This window comes from Balaenoptera borealis (genome assembly GCF_965194805.1).
Source record: "Balaenoptera borealis genome assembly, chromosome: 3".
In the NCBI taxonomy this organism is placed as follows: Eukaryota; Metazoa; Chordata; class Mammalia; order Artiodactyla; family Balaenopteridae; genus Balaenoptera; species Balaenoptera borealis.
This window is the reverse complement of record NC_138866.1, coordinates 58625189-58642609: the sequence shown is the minus strand read 5'-3', so window position 1 is coordinate 58642609 and position 17421 is coordinate 58625189. Positions and strand designations below refer to the sequence as shown.

General features: G+C 36.8%; 1 long non-coding RNA gene across 1 annotated transcript in view; it reads right to left on the bottom strand.

Annotated features, from left to right (window-relative positions):
* LOC309626555 overlaps positions 1-8218 on the bottom strand; it is a 30070-nt gene extending 21852 nt beyond the window's left edge. The window contains exon 1 of the long non-coding RNA XR_014243272.1: positions 45-8218. This is a non-coding gene — a long non-coding RNA (uncharacterized lncRNA). The remainder of the gene's footprint in view (positions 1-44) is intronic.
* Between the last annotated feature and the right edge of the window lie 9203 nt (positions 8219-17421).

The following is a 17421-nucleotide window of genomic DNA, read 5'->3' as shown; positions in this document are numbered from 1 at the left end:
AATAAATCTTTAAAAAAAAAAAAAAAAAAAAAAAAAATCAGTACCTTAAATAATTCTGAGGTTCACTTTAGTTTGAAAATGATCTGATTTGATATATTCATCACAGTTAAATATGCTGGAAGGTTAGAGGTTACTGTAATTATTTGGAATCTGACTTTCAGTCATTCAAAATTTTTATTTTTCGTCAAAATAATATTTTATTTGGATAACTTACATTTTATAATTTTATAGATTTATAGGTACTATATAATACAACTTAGTATGTAATATATAGTATATATGTATATAATGTGTATGTAAGATTTGTGTATTTATATATTTTTATTTGTATCTTTTGCATATAAACATGTTTTTTGCTTCTCCACTCTATATGATATATACAAATCTGAATTAATAACTCACTGAATTAGTATAAAGGACAAATTGAAGAGAGGTATAATCATTCACTGTAGAAAAAAAATTTAAGGTAAACATATTTCTTGAAGGGCACTGAATTGATTGCCCACAGATCATTAGCTCTTTAACATTCATGCTTAGGAGGAGGAGGAGCCCCCCAAGAAAATTTAACTTTGAAGTGTTGGAAGTCATTCCCCAATGAAGTCTAACGAGATTTAAAGGAGAGGGTGACAATTTAGAGTTCTCTCTTCAGTTATGTAAAGGATTATTAGGTAGAAGAATAATAAGTTTATTCTGTGTGGCTCTAGAGGAGAGAAAGGGGCCTGTTGCTGTTGTTTGTCCTTTTGTCCAATAAATATTTATCGAGTGCCTTCTCTGAGTGAGGTGCTGTGGACTCCAAATCACGCCCTGCTTTCTAGAATGCTCACTGTACCTGGAAGTTAGGGTAAGGTGATTCTCTTTACAATAGGAAGAAGAATGAATAATTTTTGCATCCTGATAGGGCTCTGAGCTCCCATCCCAGGCAGTATTTTTGAAGAGAATGAATTAAACTTTGTTAAGAATATTATAGGAAGGAATTCTTGCCTCATAAAGGAAGAGAGACTGGTTCATTATCGAATCATCTCATCTGATTAGGTGGGGCTCCGTAGGGAGGAGGAGTACAAGTGGTTTAATTTGATTTGATTTACACTTCAAAGAATGCCATTTCACTGAATACTTCAGGTAGGCATTTTGCTGAGATAAGGTGAGTTAAACTAACATACCTACATTTTTCTATGAATTAACCCTAAAAAAAAAAAAATCACAATTGGCTCATGAAAAAGGGTAAAAGCCATCTTCACTGTGGAATGCCATCCCATGGCCTGTTTGGCCTGTAGTAAGAATCTCTGATTACAATATCAGTTAAGAATATGAGAATAATGAGTCCAAAAACAGCAACAACTTGGGTTTTTCTAAGTACAGTAGTTTAAATGTCTTTATGCTTTAATCAAATGTCTACATCTGCTTTATATTACTTTTTTGAATGTTGGACAAGAAGAATGCTCTATAGGAGAGGATGCATGTTTGATACATTTTCCCTTTAATGTTAAAATATTTATTTTGTTATTTAGATACTTAATACTTACATTAATTGTAGCCATTACAAAATTCTGCTCGAATATAGTACTAATATAAGGCTTCATCTATCCTTTCTGATCCTCATTTGACCCTCATTTCAAGGTAACCGTATAAACTGTGGACAGTAATACCCACCCCATAATATTGTTACAAGGAGTGAATTATACGATAGCTTCTTAGTATACACTTCCAAACAAAAATGATTTTTATCTTTTAATAGTAATTTTAAAATATTTTGTAAAGAGCATTTAACATTACATCAACCTAAAGAGCCAATTTAAGCCTATTATTTATATCAGATTCTTTGGAATACATTTACATGGATGTTTAGGGTCTTATTATACCTTTTTGACTGTAACTTCCCACCAGAATAGTCTGTCTTCCAGACACAAATCCACTAATAACAGTCATGGTACTTCCATAAAAGTAGGCTATTCATTATAGGTGAGAATTAATGAATGTGTCTAGGTGAACAATGGAGAAATCTTTCATTTTCTTCAATAACAGATAATGGAATCTGAGGTAGGGAGGGGTGGTGGTGAAGAGCTTAGATTCTGGAGTAAACAGACACAGGTTTGCATCCAAGCTCTGCCATTTAAAAATAATGATGCGTATGTTACTTAATTTCTTGAGTCTGTTTCCTCATTTGTAAAATGGCAAAATAACAATTTCTTCATAGTTTTCTGTAGGAATCAAATGAGATAATGCTCATAACTTGCTTGACACTTACCCAGTGTCATGACAAATAATGGTAAAACACGTTCCACAACCACAGCTATAAATCTTATGGAGTGGGATTGACTCTCAGCTCCCAAATTCAGAGATGCAAGAAATATAATTTCATTTTTTCTAAAAAAACAGGAAAAACAAAAAACCCCAAAAAAACCCCAAAATCTAACTACAGCCCTCTTTTTACCAGAGTAGAAGATCTCCTACTCTGGATTTTCATTCCTTGCCCACTGGAGTCTAAATGGCATTAGCAGTGTCAAGACTATAGGAGGACATTTCTTGATCATTAGCTCCCATATCCACCCAGGTTACCATCACTCTGCTTGCTTTGGCCCTTTAGGTTCAGTCACTATCTCAGCAACTCCTGTGCAGGTCATAGGACAAGGACACTGTGAATGTGTCAGTGGTTCCATCTGCCTGTGATTCAAATAGCCATTTTCCCTCTTGGTCTAACCTTGAGGTCCTCCTTGGCTGTCTCAGCAAAGGGCTCCTTTTGTGGACGCACAGCCTTCTCTAACCTTATCTCCTTTCCTCCACCTTTCTCTCAGAAGAGCTCAAGATGTTTCTTCTTCAAGTCCCATAGGGTTGGGAAGGTCTCACCTAAGTTTGTTTTGTACAAAATAAATATATTTCCACGTTCCAGGTATATCTGCAACCCAAACTCTTGAAACCTCTAAATTCCTTTAAGGGTTAAATGTGTTTGGCAAATAAAATCTAGAAAACCTGTTAAGCAGTTTTTCAGTTCTCCATGCTTGAAGGCAAGAGCAAGGAAGCAGGAGCAGAAATATTCTGAGGGAAAAATAGCAATAGCATTAATTGATTATCAAAAGTTTAACCTTATACTTTGTGTGATATTAATGTGCATCACATTTAGTATTCCATTTTGCTACGTACTCAGTGAATTCCAGGTCTGTTATTTACTTAGGATTCTGCTAATTGTTGTGGAAGAAGTTGCAAAAGCAGAAGGTTCTGCTACTGAAGAACTCACAGGCTTGGAGGGGGGAGATAAATGTATATACAGGAAAAATTTGACATGGAAAAATATGAATTAAAAGTTAAAAATTGAACAAGGGGTGCTGTTCAGTTGGGTGTTGGATATGGTATACCATTTAGTAGAGGTAAAGGTGTTGGAGGAGAGGAGCAACTCCTGTGGGTAGAGGTGGCACTGGTAGAGCTGGTGGTGGGGATGGCCCTCCATCCACCTGTGGATGTAGTGGAAGTGGTCCTGGAATTTATGAGCAACCTGTGAGTCCACACTCTTGGGTTTCATGCTGGAATTCTGTTCCAAGGTCTTTGAATTTTTATTCCTCTTTTTGAAGCTTGTCTTGAGTTTACTGTGAGGTTCCGAATTCTTCATTTTTCTATCAAAAGTGTGAAATCAGTGTCTGATCTTCATCTGTGCTTGAACTCTGGGTCCACACCAAGGCAGCTCATGAGCTGTTGATCACACGCTTCGATTTCCTAATCAGAGGAGAAGAGAGTGGTCTGTATAGTTTAACAGAAGTTTCCTGGAGATTCTGTTTTGACATTCTTTTCCTCATTTTGGAATTACTGCATTAAAGGCTAAGTTGGATTTCACCAAGTACTGTAAGATGATAGACAGTTTGGAAAAATAAGGACTATTTGGAAAAACCATTGAGAGCTTCAAGCAAAATAATAATTTAGCTAGAGTCACCTGACACTAGGGCCCATTCAGGATCTAATGGAAGAGGAAGACACTGGGTTTAGAGAGGAACAAATTGCAGACAGTTGTAAACTTGAGGTGATGAACAGTGGACTTGGTGTGGAGGTGGTTTAAGATTAAGAAGAAACCTAAGGAAAAATCATTCGAGCCAATGTTTTTACAGATCTTATTGTGTGGTAGACACTGTTCTGAGCACTTCTGTCATATTCCCTCATTGAATCCTCTCAACTCTATGAGGTAAGTACTCCTATCCTCATTTTACAGATGAGGAGACTGAAACATACAGTAAGTCACTCAAGGTACACAAGTAAAAGCAGTGGTGATAGAATTTGAAGAATTTGAATCTGGGTAGTGTGTCTCCATAGTTTATGATTTTACCAGCTACTTCTCAAGCAATTCCAGGGTAAATAAAAAGAGATCAGATTAAATCTAAATGGTAAAGAAGCAGAAGTCAAGGCTGGTTCCCTGGTTTTTATCCTAAATGACTAAAAGAATTGTTGCAATAATGATGCAAAAAAATGAGATGGAAAGGAGGCTGTTTCATTATTTAGTTATCTGGTTATGCAAAGGTATACATATGTTTGTTGTTTGTATAACTTAATTTGCATATAGATTTAGTAAAGCCTCCATTGTTTAGGGATGTCTTTTCTCTCTAACATCTACTCCTAGCCTCCTGAAATATATAGTCCATGGTGTCTTCATAAGACGACAAGTTTTCCTACCATATAAAGTAGGGGGTATCTTAGAAAATGAAGTGTTAAGTTTCTTGTCCTAGTATCTTTATGTTTAGCCATAGCATTTAATTTTGTCATTGTCATGCAGTGATTTTTTTTTTTTTGGCTTCTTCTCTAACCATTTTGTTAATGGGGTATTAATTTGAAAATAAATTCTTTTCAGAAACGTTTCTAAGAATTAATTGGCAGGGAGTACTCCACCCATGTGTCTCAAGGTTGTGAGTTTTAAGGTGAAGGTGTTTTGGCTTGATCCTTTTAGTCTTGAGAAATAATTGTTATATACTCTATAAGTTTAAGGTGCACGGCATGATGGTTTGATTTATGTATATTTTGAAATGATTACCACAAGTTCAGCTAACATCCATCTTCTCAATAGAAACAATAAAAAGAAAAACAAAAGGAAAAAATGGAAGAAAATTTTCTACTTGTGATGAGAACTCCTAGGATTTATTCTCTTAACAACGTTCATATATATCATATAGCAGTGTTAGCTATACACATCGTATTGTATATTACATCCCTAGTACTTATTTATCTTATAACTGGAAGTTTATACATTTTGACCACCTTCCACCAATTTCCTCTCCCTCTACCTTCTGGCTTGGGCTTGCTTCTGGTAACCACAAGTCTGTCTGATCTCTTTTTCTATAAGGTTTTTAAAAAATTCCATATTTAAGTGAGATTATATGGTATTTGTCTTTCTTTGTCTGACTTTTTTCATTTAGCATAATGCCTTCAGTGTCCACCTATGTTGTTACAAATAGGATGATTTTTTTGTTTTTTTTAATGGCTGAATAATATTCCATTGTGTGTGTGTGTGTGTCCATTCATCCATCATTGGACACTTAGGTTGTTTCCATATCTTGGCTACTGTAAATAATGCTACTATGAACATGGAGGTTCAGATATATTTTCGAGTAAGTGTTTTTGTTTCCTTTAGATATAGTCCCAGAAGTGGAATTGCTGGACCATATGTAGTTTTATTTTTAATTTTTTGAGGATCCTCCATATCATCTTCCATAGTGGCTGTACCAATTAATGATCCCACCAACAGTGTACAAAGAGATCCTTTTCTCCACATCTACACCAGTGTTAGTTATCTTTTGTCTTTTTGATGATAGCCATTCTAACAGGAGTGAAATGATATCTCATTGTGGTTTTAATTAGCATTTCCCTAATGATCAGTGATGCTTAGCATCTTTTCATGTACCTATTGGCCTTTTGCATATCTTCTTTGAAAAAAAAGTCTATTCAAGTTCTTTGCCCATTCTTTAATTGTTATTATATTTTGCTGTTGAGTTGTACAAATTCTTTATATATTTTGGATATTAACCCCTTATCAGACACATGTTTGCAAATATTTTCTTCCAATCAGTAGGTTGCCTTTTCATTTTGATGATTTCCTTTGCTATGGAGAAGCTTTTTAGTTTGATGTTGTCCTGCTTGTTTAATTTTGCTTTTGTTGTCTTTGCTTCTGGAGTCAGACGCAAAAACAACATCACCAAGACCAATGTCAAGGAGTTTACTGCCTATGGTTTCTTCTTGGAGTTTCATGGTTTCAGGTCTTATGTTCAAGCCTTTAATCCATTTTGAGTTAATTTTTCTGATGGTATAAGATATCAGTCCAGTTTCATTCTTTACATGTGAACATCTGGTTATCCCAGCACAATTTATTGAAAAGACTGTCTTTTCTCCATTGCATATTCTTGGCTCACTTGTGAAATATTAGTTGACTGTATATTCTTGGATTTATTTCTGGGCTCTCAATTCTGTTCCATTGGTCTATTTGTCTGTTTTTATGTCAGTACTGTATTGTTTTCATGACTATAGCTTTATAGTGTTGGCTTGATCCTTGATTCTGTTTTGTTGCTAGCATTTTTCTGAACTTCAGATGATTAATGGTGATAATTAAAGTTTCCTATAATGACACTCTAATAATAGCAGAGTTTTGAATTACTTTAATGAAAAAGATTCATTGAGTGCCTGAATTTTGTTATTTTGATATGTAGGATAATAGGTCTGTGTTCAGTGAGAACCACTTATGGCAGAATTTCCTTTGCTAAAATGACCTATTTTTGCTACTCTCCTGAAATCAATACCACTTTGAAATGTCATTTAGGTGGCAATAGACCATTTTAAAAAAGCACATCATTCTGTGCACATTTAACTGCCTAATAGTGATACAAAAATACATAGTGGTTAATTAATATTGACAAAAGAACTGCTATGCTATTCTCCAGGAGGTTGCAGATCACAGCTAGAAGTTCTTTAATACATATGAATGCTTGAACTGAGTGCAAAGATACTTTTGATTCCTTAATCTTTCACAAGACTGGGTTTTGTAGCTTTAAAAAGAATTAAAAAAAAAATTTAAGCTATAAGTCAGAACATTTGGTGGAAAATTTGTGAGACTCTAAGCATAGTGAAAGTAGAGACAATGTTTGTCCTGTGAATTCCTGTGTTTCTAGACCTTAGTTCCTGTGACTAGCAGAGTTGAGTGTTTAATAAATGCTGAATGAATGAGGAAAAGACACATTGCAAATGAATTTGTAGAAGACTTGTGAATTAAACAAGAAGTCATAAAATGAACCAAAGGATGACAATAAGCTTTTACAAATAACAGAATCTACCTTATGAAATTTGGCCTTTAAATTGTAAATTTTCTTACTGTACCTTTTAGGATATGCTACTCAGAATGTCAGGTTTTAAGAGATGACACTTTTTGCCACTTGGTGGCATCATTGTAGCTATGATGGAGTTTTAACTAACTCCAAGCTGAAGGAATTTGTCTTTGACATATATATCATTAAATGCTCATCTTTTGATGAAATGTACAAGAGGCATTATGCAATTGGACTATAAACGTATGACAAAACATTGAATATGCATTTTTTTCTGTGACAGTTTAAGAATAACTCTGAAATTAAAACTAACTCCTCTGTAATGATTGCTCCTTTTTCTTCAACATAAAGCTTCTCCATGCAAATAATTAAATAAAAATAAAACTAGATTAATAAAGACGTAGTTCAAGTAAATTGGAAAAAGCAAATTACGTAATATTATTAAATTTTAAGAAGAAATTTAATTTATCATAACCATTAGAGGTTTGTAGGCTTAAGCTGTTTCCTCTGAGCTACTCTGGGATTTTCACAATTGAGATGAAATTATATACTTTCTCTTTGGAATGACATTTCCATCGTTTTTCCTTCATAGTAACCTTTGTCTACAGTCACTATTATGTTTAGATTGGAGTCTATTTGGTCACCATTGGATTGCTCAACCTTCTCTTAATACTTCCCTGGAAGATCTTAGACAATGTAATGGTCTCTCACGTTAGACCCTTGCTTGAATTGGAAGACAGCTGGTTATTTTCATTCACTACCCCTTTCCTCCTATTTTCCTATTTTGGACTCAAAGTTAATTGGAACATTACATTACTGTTTAATACAGGAAAAAATTATTATTTAAAAATGTAAATTCAATGGACATTTCTTAGGAAAGCATGAAATGTCATCTTTGTGCAAGATGGGTCTTCTTTGTGTGTGTGTGTGTGTGTGTGTGTGTGTGTGTGTGTGTGTGTGTGTGTGTGTGTTAGTTTCTGCTTTATAACAAAGTGAGTCAGTTATACATATACATATGTTCCCATATCTCTTCCCTCTTGCATCTCCCTCCCTCCCACCCTCCCTATCCCACCCTTCTAGCTGGTCACAAAGCACCGAGCTGATCTCCCTGTGCTATGCGGTTGCTTTCCACTAGCTATCTATTTTATGTTTGATAGTGTATATATGTCCATGCCACTCTCTCACTTTGTCACATCTTACCCCTCCCCCTCCCCATATCCTCAAGTCCATTCTCTAGTAGGTCTGTGTCTTTATTCCCGTCTTGCCACTAGGTTCTTCATGACCCTTTTTTTTTTTTTTCCTTAGATTCCATATATATGTGTTAGCATACTGTATTTGTTTTTCTCTTTCTGACTTACTTTACTCTGTATGACAGTGGGTCTTCTTTTGAATAAGAGATTAGGCATTCTGGCTCCTTCCTTGATTAATATATTTATACATTTAAAATCTCTCTCAGTGAAGAAGTATAGAATTGAAAAACAAACAAAAAAAGCACCATTGATATTAAATCAGATATTGGACTGCCTAGTCATGTTGTCTGGTCCAAAACATATTTATCCAAAATATTCTATATCTTCCATGCCTTGCTTGTGAAGTACATTATACTCTATCTTACGGTAATTTATTTAGCCTTGTACTTTGTTTTAAATGTTGAATATTCTCCAGAGACTTTTGTGTAATGGAAATGTAATCTTCCATTTTCCTCTTGTCTACATTTACAACAAATTAGTTAAATACTTAGAAACCAGTAACGCTTGAGATTTTATGTTTCAGATTTGCAGTTCAATTTTTTGTAAGACATTTGTATTTTATCCAGAAACTTAGCAAAAGAGGTAAAAACATCAGTTAAGAAGGCATGAGGATTCTTAGGCTGTAACTTTGGGAGAATTAAATGGATTATTGTCCCATTGAGTTTCCCGGACCAGCTCGCAAAAATTCTTTTAGCCCTTGTAGAAACAGTATGTGACTTTCTAGGAGGCCACAGTAGATACTTTGTTGTGTAGACACAGAAGAAACCTGGGAGTAGAATATGAATTCTGCTTTAGAGGGAATAATAAAACTCTTAGTTGTTAGTCTCAGCAATTTGCTAGAGGCCAAATATGTTAGACATTATCTTTATCCCCACAAAGTTTACAAGGACTAGTTGGTCACACTTGGTAATTATTGTCAAGTTGATCTTCAAAGTACAAATTGTGGCCTAGAGTCTAAGGTTCCATTCCCAACTTCATTGTTGCTCAAAAATTGATTAAATATACAGTCCCATGCTTAAATATGGATTCAAAGGGTATGTTCTTCTTGTGAGCCAATGAAATCTAACTTGGAGTTTAGATGATACTGCATTTTGTGTAAGATTGTGTTGGAAATATGTGTTAACTATCTCTGGAGTCTTATTACCAAGATGAATTCAGAATTATAAATATGTGGCCATGTTCTCTGGATAGGTCAAGGAAATTCCTCTAGTTATTGGTTACAATGATTACTCTGACAAACAGTTGTATAAAATAAATTCTCTGATTTCATGTGTAGTACAGTCACACTCTACTGAAAATACTTGTACTCATTTAAATCGAATCACAGGAAGAAAGAAGGGAGATAAGCTGAGCATTATAAATTTTTTTTTCTACAGTAAAGGAACTCTTAAAAAAAAAAAAGCACCTTAAATGTGTTTTTGTATGTGGAGTGGTGTTCAGAGGAAGCAGCACCAGAAGAGACACGGGTTGATACGAGAAGACAGGATGGCAGCAGGACACTTTGAAAACTTATTCTGCTACAGACTAATAGAAAATTTAGTTATGGTAACTAAATTTTTAAAAAAGATATTAAAAATGGTGTCTAAGGAGATTTTAAAATGGATATTCTAAGGTCTTTATTACCTTGTCACTTTATAATTTTATTACTGTTTTATTCATTGGTGATAGTTTTGTGCTCACTGCTATTTTTACTTGAGTGGCTTTAAAAATGAACAATGTGAAGAAATTAATGGAAGGGATTGGTAAGATCTGCTGTATTCCAGCGGCTACTGAAATAGAGCAATAGGTGAGAATAAGGGAGATAAGTCTGAAATACCAGTTCAACAACAGGCAAGCAATGCTGGGAGATATTTGAAATAATCCAGATTTAAACTGATAGCAAATATTTGACAGTTTTTAGGCATACTTATTGCCTCAGGGTGTGTGTTTGTTTGTTTAAGTATAAGGACTCAAAGTCTTCTGATTCTGTACTCAGAGGCTTTTTGGAATCTGAGTCTACTTCTCTAATGACGTCTATCTTAACCTTGTGTTGCACATATGATCCTTGAAAACTGATGAATCTTGTTAAATTTTCAGGTGATAAAATACCCACCAGGACACCCACTCACTTTCCTCAGGTGCTTTGGGACTGCTTCTACAGAGGGGAAGTGCCTTTTGTGCTAAGCCAGCAGAAACATTAGAAGCCAATTAGTCAAGGTCATTCAATGTGCTCAGGGTAATTCAGACAGACTAGAAGCCTCAGCTCTTTTGATCTTCTTTCTGTATGCTTTGAAAAAAAAGATATTGATGATGAAAGAAGAATGTTAAAGAAAATAATACTCTTTGGTCAGTTTAATCAAGGGCAGTTCTAAAACAGAGCTAAAATAGAGAGGTGGCGCCCTCATCTAGGCATTGGACCCCAAACAGCTGTTTGCAGTCAGCTTATGCAACCTCAGCGCTGTGCTATGCTTGTAATTGGAGTTCATCTTTATGAGATTTCAGCAGAGGCTGGTCAAAGAGGTTGGTCATTAAAGGCAGGAAGCACAGCAACTTTCGTAAATATAGTAGAAAGAAATGCAATTTTCTTTAGCAAGGTGTTAAGGAGAGAGATTTGAAATTTATCTTAATTTAGCCTTAGGAAGATATGACCTTGCTCCTACATCTTGCTGTAGAGTTGCCTTTTGATGTACTTGCTTTACATACTAAGGGAGATGACTGTTTCCTTAATTGAGTTTGTGTTCTATTGCTTTCTTGGTAAATTCTATTTTAGGAGCTTTATAAATTGACCATAAAAACATACACTAGACTGAAATTTCAGGGACCTAGAAGAAAACTATTTCTTTTATTTAAAAGGACATTTGTTTATAAGATTCAAGGTCATTTAAGTATTAATTTTCTTGTTAACTCTTTTAGTTCATTGGTTTTCCTCTTCAGCAAATAATATTCTCCAACTTTCAGTAAAGGAACGTAGGTCATAGGTTAGATAGGCATGGGATATAGTATAAGAATCACAAAAATCTGATTTTAGAAACCCTGGAGAGAAGCAGTGGCTTGAGAAACTGAGCAGTACAGCAACCTGCCAGGAGGTGGGGCTTTCATGGGGCAGATAATGTGCTTGGGCACAGTTTTAGTTCAGAGAGATTTAAGTGAAAATTCTGAAAGTTGCTCAGCTAGGAACTGAAGATAGTGTGATGAAAAGAGAACATAATGTCAATCCAGGTGGATTCCCTTCTTTACCTCTTTGAAAATCTCCTGTCACCTTTGCTTTTTTTGCGTTTTTGCCACTGTTCCGGGGCATGAGGCTAGGGGGTGCATTACCTCATTGTATGCATTCCTCCAAGTTCTAGACCTTTCTTCTGTTCAGTCTCACTTCTTTGTGGTCCTCTTTTCCCTCTCACCCTTTCTAGATGTCCACATGTTAGACATACATGTTAGCTGAAGTGCACAACTGAATATTGCTGTGGTCTGTGGTACCAGCAGTGATCAAATGAAGACAGGATACATTAGAGTAAAGCACAAGTACTCTTTCCTGCTGCTCATGTGTCTAGGTAGCTGAACACTGACTAGTCTTAGCAAGGCATTTGCTGCTTCATTTATAAATCCCACTCCCTTCCCTCTTTTTTTTTAGGACCTGACCTTAGTATTGTGGTTTTTCTGGGTATTCCAATCTGTACACTTATATGTATATAAGTATACTTATTACAGACACACAAGGGAGATTTGACAGACAGAAGAGGAAGAGGCAATGTGAAGATGGCACAAAGATAAGAGTAATGTGGCCACAAGTCAAGGAAGCCAAGGATTCTGAAAGCCACAATAAGCTGGACAAGGCAAGAAGTATTCTCCCATAGAGCTTCCAGAGGGAGTGTGCCCGTGCTGTAAACTTAACTTTGGACTTTGGCCTCCAAAACTGTGAGAGAATACAATTATGTTGCTTTAATCCATCAAATTGGTGATAATTTGTTGTAGCATCCATAGGAAACTAATACAGATTTTGGTACTGGGAAGGGAGTGTTGCTGTAACAAATGCCTAAAAGTGTGGAAGAGGTTTTAGAATTAGATGATGGCTAGAGGCTGGGAGAATTTTGAGGTGCGTGATAGAAAAAGCCTGGATTCTAGTGAGTGCTCAGAAGGAAGTGAGGAGCACAAATAAGAAAACATGTCATCTTAGGGAATATATATATTGTCATGAGCAGAGCGTTCATAGAAATATGAATGTTGAGGGTATTTCTTGTGAGGACTTAGAAGGAAATGAAGAACATTTTGTTCTAAAATTGAGCAAACATGATTCTTGCTGTATAGGTGGAAAATAAACTTAGAAGTGAAGGCCTTGGATATTTAGCTGAGGCGATTTCCAAGTAAAGTGTTGAATATGTGGCCTGGTTTCTTTTTTTCTGACTACAGTAGAATGCAAGAGGAAAGAGATAAATTGAGGAAGGAACTGTTAAGGCAAAAGAAACCAGCACTTGATGATTTGAGAAATTTACAGCCTATCCAGATTGCAAAAAGTGCTAATGTTAGGAGATTCACTGTTAGGAAAGCATTCTCTGGAGAGAAGCCAGTGGTGGGGCTAGACCACATTTTGCTTGAAGAGATTACATGTGTAAATCATGGATTCACATAACAATCTCAGCAGAAGCCAGGAATAGAGATGGAGTTATCCAGGAAAGATCTGTGGAGGACCCACTCCTAATGACATGAATCCCCTTGATATACACAGGAGACCCACCAGGTTTGTAAGAATAATAGATCAGCAGACACATTGCAAGCCTGGACTAAAAGGGACAGAGACAGGATAAAATGAAAGAAGACCATTGGACTCCCAGGAGTCTATAGGCAGGGAACAGGTTGATAGAGCTACTTGCCTGCAAACAGGTGGTACCCTTCAAGAAAAAGGAGGCTGACTCCAAGGGCAGAGCAGTGATCCCACAGGCAGAGGCATAAGCTTTAGGCTGAGAGGCCTACAAAGCTGCCACAGAGGCCTATCTAGAAGCTGTGGGCCCAAAGGACAGAACTGCAGGCCTTGAATGGATGCCAAGTAGCCTTGAGTCACAGAGGATTATTCTCAGGCCTTGAAACCTCATGAAATTTCCCCTGCTGCATTTCAAACTTTTTTTGGAGATAGGTAACCCCTTTATTCCTTCCAGTTTCTCCCTATTAGAATGGAAATGTCTAACATTTTTATCCTATGCCTTTTCTATCATTGTTTTTTGAGAGCAGGTAACTTGCTTTTAAGTTTCACAGGTCCACAGATGGAGGGTTCTGCCCCAGGATGAATCACACATAGAGTCTCACCTGTACCTGATTTAGAGGATGAGATTTGGAACTTTTGAACTAGTGATATTTAGATGTAATTTGGTACTTACAGTTGATGCTGTAATAGGTTCACATTTGGTGGCTTGGGGGGAATCTTGAGATGAATTGAATGCATTTTTTGCATGGGACAGAAATGAATTTGGGGTTCAGAGGATGGACCGTAGTAGTTTAAATTCTGGCCCTCCAAAAGATACGTCCATATCCAAATCCCTGGAACCTGTGAATATTCCTTTATTTCGAAAAAGGGTCTTTGAAGGATCTTGAGATGAGATTATCCTGCATTACTCAGATGGACCCTAAATCCAATTACAAGGCTCTTTATAAGAGACAGAAGAGAAGACAGGCATAGAGGAGAAAGCAATGTAAAGACAGAAGCAGAGTTTGGAGTACTGTGGCCAGAAGCCAACGAATGTCAACACCCACCAGAAGCTGAAAGAGGCAAGGAAGGATTCTCCCCTAGAGTCTCCTGAGGTAGTGCAGCCCTGCGGACACCTTGATTTTGGACTTCTCACCTCCAGAACAGTGAGAATACATTTCTCTTGTTTTAAGTCTCCAAGTTTGTGGTAATTTGTTATGACATCCCTAAGAAACTAATAATGTTTCACTTTCAAACTACTGTCTCTAGTGAACTGAAGCTTTCTTGGTCGTGGTTCTAATTTATCCCTTTGGATTATGGTGACAGCCAGGCTGAGTTCTTGGCCTCCCCTCCAAGTCAGCCAGCATCTCCTGGCATCCCCAGAGGAGCTAATTTCCTGTAGGAGGGCTAATTTTATCAGCCTCTGTGTCCCCTGTCAATCCCCAAGGTGCTGGAGCACATCTTTGGTAGCGTCTACTTTCACTTTTTGTTTCTTCTCAAAGCACACACCAGCTTAGTACAGCACCCACTCCTACCCTTTGTCCTCATGCCTGTCATCTCATCACAAGGATCCTACTGCTGCTGTCTGCCCATTCCTCTTTGTAATGTACCCCTGCAGGAATTCCAACGCACATTTGCATTTTAATGGAAATGTAATTGACTTCCACTCAACATTTAAATAATTAAGGCCTCACATTTACATTTTATTCTAGGTATTTTCTAGCCCTATTCCCCCTAACTTTTAGGGGAAAGACATCTTTCCTGACAGGTAACAATGGTAGCTATCCTGTTCTGGGCACCTATTGTGTGCCTAGCATCAGGATAATCACTTTGTAGATATCAATTTAATCCTCACAATAATCTTTGTTTTATCCCCAGTTTGCAAACCAGGACCAAAGATAGTAAGAGATCTGAACAAACGCACAGAGAACCACAGTATAGACTGGGGGACCCAAGATATTTCCTGTCTTCTGCTTGTGTTTTAGATTTTATGTTGTCTACTGTTAAAGCCTGAACATACAAGTTTTTTCAACCTCTTTTCTCCCATTTGTCTCAATGGTAGAAATAATAGTAACTCACAGTTGACTTCATTGAGCACTTACTACTGTCCATAGTGCTAGACTTCTCATTCATTATCATGTCTGATCTTTACAGTAGACTTATTAGGTGCCTATCAGATTCCTGAGTACAGATGAAGAAACTAAATCTTAGGTTAAATATCTTACCTCAAAATACACAGCTAGTTTGATGTAGGACATGTATGTGAATCTAGATATGTCTGAATACAGAGAATGAGTTCTTAACTAAAAAGAGCACGATAACTCAAGACTTCAAAGATCAATACAGTGTCTTATTACATGTAAGACACCAAGTTATAGCAAAATAGTGCATCTTTGTAGTATGTAGATATGTTCAATAGATACTTTATGGTCATATACTATATTAATCATTGCTGACCAAAATAAATGCCAGAATGTTATTTGCATATCATGACCTCTGAAAGTCATTTGAAACTGTTTTCAGCTAAAAGGTAATTAAAAACTAAATCTAAACTCCTGAAGCATGAGTAATAAGAAAAGAGCTCCAAATTTTAAAACATGTTAAGAACAAGATAATAGGTCCAAAATGGAGTTGCTTATGTTAAGCCCCGCATCACCAAACTGAGACTTAATTACAGTTTTGGCTCTTCCAGAAATGCAACCTTAAACCAGTCAATTAGGAATTACCAGATCAGCAGTAATAATCTGCCTGATAGTCCCCGGCCATCCCCTAAAGGAAAGTAAGTTTGTGACAACCAACCTGCTTTTTGGCCTAGTATAACTTCCTTGTTCCTGCTCCTTTCTGCCTATAAAAGTCTTTCATTTTGTGCAGTTCTTCTATCTGCTAGATCGATGCTACCTGATTCAAATCCTTTTTTTTTTTTTTATTAAAAAAAAAAAGATTTTATTTTAAGGTGAGATAAGGAAATAAGGAAGATGGAAATCTCAACACTTAGCAGGTCTCCCAAAGACTGGAACATGGTCTGGGCACTAGAAGGTTCACCTCAGGTCTAGCAACCTTACTTCCTTGTTGTTCCCATGGCAACTAAATGCATGACCTAGGAAAAGTACCAGAAACTGCTAGTTGTCTCTGCAATATCTATTCTCCTCTTCTTTAGTAACAGAGCCCTGGATTTATTTGGGCTGGTGACATGCCCAGCTAAAAGGCTGCATTTCCAGCCTGGTTTGCATCTAGATGTGGCCATCATGAGGCAGGTGGACAGCCATGGGTGGACTTCAGGACATCTCTCTAACAGGGACAACAAGGATGGGCACATTTGGATTTTTTCTCTTTTGCCTTCTTTCTTCCTGGAATTTGGAAGCATCCTGTAGCATCTTATGACCTTGAGGTTGGCAGCCATGTTCAAAGGAGGTTGGAGTAGAGAAATCAAAAAAGCCTAGATGCCTGTTCACTTGAGTATCTGCTATAGCAGCCCTGGTCAAATCCATCTGTGCTCAAATAAACTCTTACATTTTTTAATATGCCTCAGTTTACCTTTTAACAAACACAAATGGAAATGGAGAATGTTACAGTTATGGTGAAGCTTGGTTAAATAGTTACCACCTAGATATGCGCAAATGTGAAGTATTCTTATTTGAAACTCTCCCCAAGCTGTAGTATTTGGCCTTGAAGTACCTCAGTTTCCTTAAGAAGACAGTTTGCATTTCATTTCATTTCAGTTTAAATATCAGCCCAATCCTGTGATTTTTTTTTTTTTCTCGATAGCCAAACCTTAGCCACTTCCCAATTTATAAGATCAGTCTCAACTTCAACATAGTCTAGATGGATGTAAGGGGGAGTTTCTGGAAAGTGTAAACCTGCAAGGTTCAAACTTACTTTCTCATACTCTCCTTTCCTCCTGGGCCTGCTTTCCCATCCTTGCCCTGGACTGTTGATGTGTGATCGTATGACTAGACTGTGACTATCCACAGTTGGAGTGGTGACTGGGGATATCTGCATACATGTAGCCACAAATCTGTAGGAGGTGAGTTTGCTATTCAATCCCTCTTGGTCACTGCTGCACTTGTGTGAAACTGGTTATTGATTCTCTGAGTGACCAGAGCCTGTGTTCTGATTCTCAGCTGCAGTGTAGTAATTTATTCTCTGGGGGCTATGCTCAGCTCTGTGTGCACAGTTCCAGTTGTCTTGCTACCAAAGATTAGAAAGATGAGACCTTTTGCTTCTAGGGTCCTCATGC